General features: G+C 31.9%; 1 protein-coding gene across 4 annotated transcripts in view; it reads right to left on the bottom strand.

Annotated features, from left to right (window-relative positions):
* The window catches only part of for (cGMP-dependent protein kinase for), a 601,089-nt gene that overhangs the window by 460,739 nt on the left and 130,423 nt on the right, over window positions 1-9,927 (bottom strand). The gene's annotated exons all lie outside the window — the stretch shown is intronic.

Here is a 9,927-nt window from a genome sequence, read left to right on the forward strand (position 1 = left end):
TATATATCCTATAATAGCCTACATTTATAATGGTTAATATGAAAATGTTATTAGCATTTCAATTCCTAACAAAAATGTTAATAATTATTCAGTAGAGCCATTTATCAATGAGATGCCTCATTTATTTGGTTTTATTATACCCGAAAAAATCCCTTTAAAGATTTTAGAAACTAAATAAAATTATTGAAGCACTAAAATATAAATTTATGTTATAAAAATCTTGTATGTAAAAAATATTGCACACTTTAGTAATAATTTGATTATCATTATGTTTTATGGAATAGAAAATAGTATAATAATTTATAAAAAACTTGTTTTTTTAGGAGAACTAATTAACTAACTAGGCGAATTAATTAATTTAAATGTCAAAGTTTCTAATTCAACCATTTGCAAAAAGTAAGCGAGAATATACAACTAAGAATAACATTTTTAACATGTATAATGTGTGTACTTTATCCCTTTATTTTTTCTAAGCAGAATTCAAGAGTTATTATTTAGACAGAAACATATTCCTACGTCAAATCAAATGAGAGGTGTTTAATAAGTCGAAATACGTAACTTATTTAGGCATAGCTAATTTGACCGAGAAGATCCTATGATTTTTGGAATCCTATGATATTTTACAAGGACAAGACCAAATATTCCTTCCAGTAACGGTTTCCAGTGCAAATGGGTGTTGGAGGCAAAAAAAAAAAAAAAAGCACTTTTTCAGTCATCATTAAATAAATCCAAGACTATGTACATTAGAGAAAGTTTTTTGCTATCAGTATTTAAAATTTGAGAACAAAATGAACTCTTTACAGTGACAGTGAATTTTTATGATACGCCTTTCCACATTTTTGTAATCCTTTATTACTTTGTGAAATGCTTCAAAATATCTAGTCTATGAGAACAGACGAATATAATAAATTCAAAGCAAATTTGATTAGGTTTTATTTTATTCTGTGAGAAAAAGTATAGCTTCAATGTTTCTCCTAAAAATGACAGATAACCAAACAGGACCAGTGCAAGCTCAGAGCGCGTTACCCAATATTTCACCCCAAGCTTGGCGAAGGACATGGAACTACCAGTTTCCGTCAGTTACAAAAGTTATAGGAAGGTGTTTGTCACAATAGATCACTTTGAGGTTTCTAAGCTCTTAAAATACTCAGCTCCGACTGAAAAACTCTGCAAAATGCCGTACTTGTGACAGTAAATCTTGCATAAACCCTGAAGATTCAGACAACACTCAAAATTAACCCACCATTACGCTTGCAATGCTGAACCCCCACGAGCACTGATAGTGAACTGTTCCCTCCTTTCTTTGAATTTTTTTCACATTTCTCTTATAATCTACTTCAATGTTTTTAGTTATTTCCTATCTTAAACAGAATTGATTATACTCATTCACTCATAATATGAAATGGAATTGAAGCTACTTAAATTGAGCGCCCAATTTGAAAATATTTTACAAAATAAAAAACCTTCAAGAAAAAAATGATGAAGTTTTTAAGTTCCGAGTCTTATAGATTTATATAAAGTGATGATTGTATCGAGTACATATTTGTCTCAAATTGTAATAAATTTTAAGGTTTAATTCTTAAAATGCTCACATATTCATACGCTGATAAAGAAATAATTTCATTCAAGCTTGTACATTTCAGTTATTCAGAGGCCAGGCTCTCATCTGCATGAGTACGCGAGTAGCAATTCATATGACTGACGACGAAAACAATTTGGAGTTCACGACTGCAGCAGCCGAAGACGCTTTCGTCGTAGCGCTGAAGGAACCAACGGATCTCAGCACTGGGCAGATAATAATTAAAATTTTTGGATTGAAATTCTGGATGCTTTTCTTCGGTACCATGTTTATCATTAACAGAGCACTATTTTGGATGACAAAGCAGAAATGCGTATTCGAAACTATTTGCAACACAACCAGCTCCCTGTGTGGCAGACCTCTACCCAAATTACCAAGAACCACAAGAGAACGTTTGATCCTGTACTCGGGTTTCATCATAGGTTTCATTGTTTTGACAACATTTCAAGCATCACTATTCCACTTTGTGAAAACGACCGAAACAAACAAGCGATTGAAAACTCTTCATGAAGTATTTAAAAACCACAATAAGTTAGTTACTACCTCCAAAGTCATCAAAAAATACTTCGAGTACTTTTCTCCCATTGCAAATAGACATAAAAGGCCGAATCGCGTGGCTATAAAGGATGAATGGTTTGAAAAGTATCCGGTGATAATTCCGTTGAAAGAGTTACAATTACTAATGAGTACTTCGCAACTGAGGAAGGACTTGTACGTAATCGACGAGAAGATAACTAACTTCCCTTTGATGTATAGCGTTAAGAGAGGCAGTCCATTTCTAATTCCACTAACACGTTTCGCTACGAGAGTATTCGAGGGTGGACTCAGTCAAAAGTGGTTCGATATGACAGTACATCGGTTGTCAAAACAAAGAAGAAAGAATTCAAAAAAGGTCGATCGTCATAGAAACCCTGGAATTGAAGCAGCCTTTTGGGTTTTAATGATAGGTAATCAGTTTCATTATTATTTATAGTATATATTTTAGGTTCCTTAACCCTTTGAATATTAACAATATAATATTAGCAACTGTATATACAGACTTAACATTGTTTCAATTGAATTTTTATTCGTTTTAGCTTAGAAATAATTTAGCTAGTAGCAGACAGGTATGGGCTTATTCGTAAACAAGCACACTCATCCTCTATAATGTGGGTGCTTGACCCTTCAATAGGTGGGTTATGGTTATGAAAAACAAAATGACGGTAGAGCCCTAATAAAACCTCAAATATCTCAGGTTGCTAAAGATAAAGAAGAATAAAATGGCGGATGGCACACTCAGCCTTTATACAGCTGACCCTTTAAAGTAGTTGTCATCCCTCTTTCATTTCTGTTAGTACCTTTGCATGAAGATATTCATATTAAGATCTTTGGACAAAAATTGATGTAAGAATATCTGTATTTATATTCATAAAAAAATATTTTTTTTTCTTGTATTTAAGAATAGGAATAATCTCAGCACGGGCTCCTTATCACCATCTTAATTTTTCCTCAAATTTATTGTAAGATAATTAAGTAACAGAATATTTTTGACTCCGATTTTCAGATTTTATGGAGTTGAAGAATAATGTTTCCTCAATTAAATTTGCAACTTACTTTAATAGTTCTTTATGAAGAAATATAGAAATAGTTGGAAAAACATTAAAATTCGTAGCTTAAATGTCTTTATAGATATAAGTAAAACATTTTAACCTTTTAACTATAAATAATTTTAAATAGAAGATGCTCTGGGTGCAGTCCAATAAAAACTCAAACAGTGATTAAACTAATTGAGCCAACGTTTTGCCGCCATTCCAGGGCTACATTAGGTATAAAAAGATACGAAAGATAATTAAATGATGTAAACAAAAGTGAAACAATGTAAATGAAAAACTAAAAGAAAACCGTACGTACGTACGCTTAGTCTGAAAGGTATGTTTTCTGTCTCGTTCATTTTATTTCTTCAATCAAAATTTTATTATTATCCCTTTTTTTCCATCTCTTAGTTTGTAATTTTTCTTTTGTATTTCTTCTTTTTATCTGTCATTATTTCCGTTTTCATTTATTGGCTGTAACATTTTATTATTCTTATTAAATTTTTACGATTCATATACCCTTTTAATTTTTCATTTACTTTGTTTCAATTTTTGTTTACATCATTTAAAAGAGTTTGTATCTTTTTAGCCCTGATGAAGTGTTGGCAAAATTTTGAATCTTCTGAAGCCCTGCAACGTGGGGTGAAACGTAGGCTCAATGAAAATAGTTCATTCGCGAAAAAATAATTTTATGTGAACAGTTACTGTTTATTTCATTGTTTTCTGAAGAAACCTTTAAAAATAGCGATGAAAAAATCAATCCCTTCAGTTTTAAAGGTACATTCCAAGATACATTTTTAACAGGTAATATAAACTTTCATAAACAAATTTAAAAAAAGAAGAGAAATATATAAAATATGGATTAAAAATGATTTTTGTTGAAAAAATATCAATGTACAATCGACACTTCAAAAGCTGAGAAATTGGAGTATCAGTTGGCTCTTGGGAAAGTAAGACAAGAAGAATAACCTCATAATCTACAAGATTGTAATTATTCAACTATAGATAATTAAATTTATTCATTATCAGGATTAAGGATAGATTTCTTCCTAAACTAAAAAAAATCGCGAGTTGATGCTCATCTGTGATGTGCTAATAGTATTTGTCAATACAACACTAAAGGTACTACAAACGGTGATGTAAATTTCCAGTGAGTCTGGAATAATAGCTTCTGCCATACTCTGTAATGGTTCCTTTTAACACTCGATTAAAAAAAACGTTACTTATTACAAGACGGATGGTTCTTCTACTTCTAAAGCCAACTAAAAATCTTCTTTCACCTAATTTCTCTTAGGACTCTTCTTTTTTTCCCAACAGCATGCATTTTTTATAAATACTCTCTTACTCCACTTGTATTTTGGTGCTCTGATCGGTAGGCATTTCGAATCTTATTGTAAATATTCTTTTTCCACGCTTGTATTTTGACACTCTTGATCGGAAGTCATTTCGAATCCTATTGTAGAATCTGCTATTAAGGAATCTCTCTTCATGGCTTTATTGAGAACAATAAAATAATTTACGCGTCAGCAATTATTTTGATAAAATTGATTTTCATTCAAAATCAAATAATTATATTCCGAGGGGCTGGCGTCTAGTTTGTTGAACATCGGTAGTCATGAGAATATGGTATAATTCCTGCGTAGTAGTTTGATCAAACACTTAAGTTGAATTTTCTTCTTTCAGGAAATCAAACCATTTATCAAATTAATAATAATATTCATCGATTTCGATAAGCGGGTAAAAGAAAATTACTTGAATGGAAAACAATGAAAGACCCTTAGAGTACTTCTTAACCCCTCAAAAGAGCCGAGCTTCCATTAAAGTGATTAAGGATTTGATTAAGTATTATTACAGACGAAGCAGCGCCAAGCGAGTTCATTATCCACGATGAACTGCAGCAATCTGCTCAGCGCTTTTATGAGACTCAATTTTATGTACAACTTACCATGGGTTCATGTACCCCCTACACTCATTAAGACCCTCGGTCATAGGGTCATCACGACCCCTACAGTTCTTGCAATCCTTAATCGAATAGACATACCGTATATTCTCGCGGATTACGGAGATATCGTAGAAGATGAGATAACTGGTGCGATCCTAGCAGGAGAAGATGGCTTTATGCAGGAGCAGGTGGCCATCATGACGTCACAGAGTGGCTGGAAGGCCAGGGCGATGGTCGTCGTTATCACGATCAACCCTCACCAAAAACACTTCCACTATCTGTGGAAAGAACAAGTGATGAATGTTGTGCTCATCACAAGGAAAGGTAGTTTCGCCTACAATCCCTTCAATGACACCATGTTTAGCGTAGATGGACTAGACGTCACCAAAGTTCTGGCAGAGAGATGGAGAGACCTGCAAGGGTACAGGGTAGCGGTCGCTATGTACAGGCACAACCTCAGCTTCAGGACGGAGCTCGGGATCTCCTTGGGCTCAGGAATAGACGGATCGGCCATCTACGAACTGGTCAAGTACTGGAATATGACCGTTGATATTGTAGACACGGGCCAGTACAATCACTCCGTTCAGATCAGCGACAGAATGGTAAATACAATAATTACTTTCCACAAGTAACTATAACGTCGGTGGTCTGTAGAAAGAGTGAATTCGACAAATTAAGTTTTTTCAGATTTTGGCCTTTTTGCTTGAATTAATTAACTATGTAAAACACGATTTACCAATTACTTAGAAATATAAACATTATATAGTTTTTTTATTAAAAACAATTGATTAGGCCAGGTAAAGTACAAAATTTTCTAAAGATAGATGGATTCACCATTTTTACAGAACATATACTTTTCGACCCATTACCAAGGGATTTTTTTTTTGTTAATTTCTTTTATGGGAATTAGCGGATCTACTTTAAATTAAAATAATAATAAAACACAGGCGATATTTTATGTTTAATCCATTAGCATGGGAATTTTTTATCTGCAACTCTTTGAATGGAATTATTGCATTTACTATTATTTAAAATAATAATAAAAGTTAAATTTCATCAACATAAATTATCAATTACTTTATTATGGAAATATTTTCAAATTGTTGGAATATTTTCAAAAATGTGGGATTGGTTTATAAAGTTTCTTAAAAAAATTTTAAAAATTTTAGTTTAGAAAATATAATATAAGAAATAAATAAACAACATATTAGTTTTTAAAAAGTCATGCATGTTTCCTTAAAAACGAATTTTAAGTACAATATTAATTAATATTACTGATGAAAAACCCCAATAATAAATTACATATAAAACCTCCACGGATTAGTATTTACGAAAACAAAGAATTTTAATAAGATGAAGCGTTACTAAAATGTCGTAAAAAATATAAATATATGTATGTATAAAACAAAATTTTTTCAAAATAAAATTAATTAAAAAAATGTATTCTTATATAGATTTATTTTTTACAGTATGGGTTTAAATCCCCAAAGGGAATTTTTTCCTTAATTATTCTCATTAAAATTAATAATTTAATTACAATATTTAAAATATAAAACTTGAAGTAACTACGATAAATTAATAAAAGCAATTAATTTTCAGTTAAATAACGGCCAAGTAGATCTGTCCATGAACGCAAGATTCCTGAGCCGAGAGAAGAAATTCATAGAAAAACCCGAATACACTACATCCGTCTACACGGACTCTGTCGTCATCGTCATGAAAATACCTGACAAACTGAGAGGTTGGGTTCTGTTTGGAAAGATCTTCAAGTGGACGGTGTGGCTAGGTCTCCTAGGCGGCCTCATCCTCATGAACAGGGCGATCCTCTGGATGGGCAAAGTGACCAATTGGTCCAACTCCTTCTGGACCACCCTCAAGGCTCTCTGCAACGTCCCGCTCAGCAGGCCACCAAGATCCACACCAGACAGGCTCGTCGTAGCAACGGCCTTCCTTGTCGGCATGGTCATGTTAACTTTATTCCAAGCCTCTCTGTACCATTTCATCAAGGAGGGTGTAACATACAAAAGGGTGAAAATAATTCCACAAGTAATAAGCAAGATCCCTTTAGTGACTGACTCAGAGATAATAAAAGACATATTTCGTTCATACGACACAGGGACGCGCAAAGTAAAACTAGACTTGAAAATCATGCCTCTGAATAATGAAGTTTTCGAAAAGCATGCGTTTGTGACGCGTACCTGGGAAATAAAGCTGCTCATAGAAACAGGTGAGCTAAGAAGCGACTTGTACATTGTGGACGAGAAAGTAGGAAACATCCCATTGTCTTACGTTGTTAAGAGAGGAAGTCCGTACTTGCAACGACTATCAGACTTCACATCCCGAGCCTTCGAAGGAGGCCTCTGGAGTATTTGGTACCGAATGACATTACGACGACTTTCACGTGGTAAAAAACCGATAGAAAAAGAACAGGATTTTAAAGTTCTAACATTGAGAGATGTTGAAGTAGCGTTCTTTGCTCTGATAATCGGTAGGTATTGGTAATGAATCATCACAACCAATCACTAAAAACTACGTAATATTCTTGCTCATTTCCAAACCTGATCACCGGTCTTAAATAGTAGAGGCCAGTCAACAGTTTGTAGCCAAATAAATTATCGGAAAGCAACTAACAGTGTTAAAATATTAATTTGTTAGCAAAAAGATTTTATTGCAGTTAACATCAATTTTCTTGCTATGGTGTATTATATCGAAATCTTCGGACTTTTTTGCTAATAACAAAAATTTCACTAATTTAAAAATTAATTTGCATAAAATTCTTTGTCTAATGAGCACCATATATCTGAATTTTTTTCAAGGATTTAGTGCCAATTTATTGTTCTTTCATTCAGTTCGGGTTTAAATCTCCAACCTATTATATTGAGGTAGATCGCTTGCCCACTACAAGTGATGAAAAAATGATTTTTAAGTATTAAGGAAAACAAATTATTTAAAAAGAATAAAATTGAAGAGATAACCATAGTGCTGGATATAAACGAAATACTACTCTAGAGATTGTATACTAAAATTATTATAGTCAGCAATATATATTTATTGTCATTTAGAACGAATTTTTTTTTTAAGTATTTTATAAGTAAGTAGGAAAGATCAGAAAAATTAAAAAAGTTAAAACAGATAAATTAATATATATATATATGCATCCATAAACACCAAATTGGCCACACAGATGGTCAAAAATTAGCTACAAGTGATACTGATAGCTAAAATTACCATGGCTACGACCCTAATTCATGAATGAACTATTGATAAATAAATATCGTAATCCATGATAATTTTAGCTGTTAGTTTCAACTATAGCTAATTTTTGCACAGCTGAGATTGGTCACTACAGAACTGAGAGTTGAAAAAGAATCATCTAGATCTACGAAAATGAATTAGGTGATGCAAAAAAGTAACATAAATTACATTTAAAAAAGTTAATTAGTAAATAAGGAAAGGTGCGTTCAAATTTTACACTTTTATTTTACTCCCAAAAACTTTGAATTTACGTCCGTGAAGTTAGACAATCAATATTTGAGTCATTCAGTAGGCACTATGACTAAATACATTTTTTTAAATTTTCAGATAAAGGAAAATATAATTTTTTTTTCTCCAATAGTATAATAATAAAATGAACGTTGAAATAATGTCAACTGAATGGTTTTACAATATAAAGATTGAAGTATCAATCCCCGAACGCCTGCTTGAGGACCGACCCGAAGTAAGGCGTGGTATAGGAATACCGGATAAGAAGAGACCGGACGAAGTGGAGAACATTCAACAGAGGGTGGTGGAAATCAGAAGATGGAGGAATATATAAGATAGAGGTCAATCTAAAAGTGGTGTATATAAAATAGAGGTCTTCTATATAAAAGAGAAATATATATTATAGGTTCTATGTGGAACAACTTTCACTAAGGGAGGAATGAAATCTATGTTTCATTGTAGTAATATTTTTGACATACTACAAGTCTAGAAAAATCAAATATACAAAATGATTTTTTTTTTTTTGTCCACCTTGAACTCATTTTTTTAAAATCATAAAACACACTTTGTGGCGCATCAATTTACAGTAAATTCATGCATAAAAAGATTATGTAATTGGTTTAAAAAATAAGAATAAACAGAGACTATCAGATGTATAAAAATTAATTAGATCTCACATCGAAGCTAGGTAAATAAACTATAAAAGTAGTTTATATAGTGTTATAATTTCGTAAGAGTAGCTGTTTCCATGATATTTGCAAAAACAAATCCACAAAATTATGATATCTCATTATTTGAAAAAAAAAAGTTCTTTTGTCTACAAATTGTATATTAGTAATTACTGAACAAAAAGAGCTCTCTTAGAGCTTTTACAAATTTATACTACTTCTCATGATTTTTAATCCTACAATCGATAGCTTTATTTAAAGATATTGAGGCTGAGTGAAAAAGGTTTAAGTCTTCAGATTTTCGGGCGCCATTTTATTATTTATATTTTCTAAAACCGATAATATAATCTTTTTATGCATGACAGTTTCTGTAAATTGGTAAACATTAAATTTTTGGATTTTTGAAAAAAGAAAGTATTTTGTGCGTCTATTGTACTTTAATTTTTTTGGTCTGTTATGTCATAAGATTATGATAATCTTAAATTTTTATCTAATGTCAATAAGGTACCAACAAAGAACAATATAATTAACCTAATTAATAAACCTATGTCTCTTGTAATAATAGGAGATAGAAAAAGTGATAAGAGCGGTCCAGGTTCTTGAAGGCCTCAGTACCAAATAAATAATATGTGTGAAAATTATTTAAAAGATAATAAATATGTGTATATATATTAAATACACACA

This window comes from Halyomorpha halys, unplaced genomic scaffold (assembly GCF_000696795.3).
Source record: "Halyomorpha halys isolate HHAL.00 unplaced genomic scaffold, Hhal_1.1 Scaffold352.1, whole genome shotgun sequence".
Taxonomy (NCBI): Eukaryota; Metazoa; Arthropoda; class Insecta; order Hemiptera; family Pentatomidae; genus Halyomorpha; species Halyomorpha halys.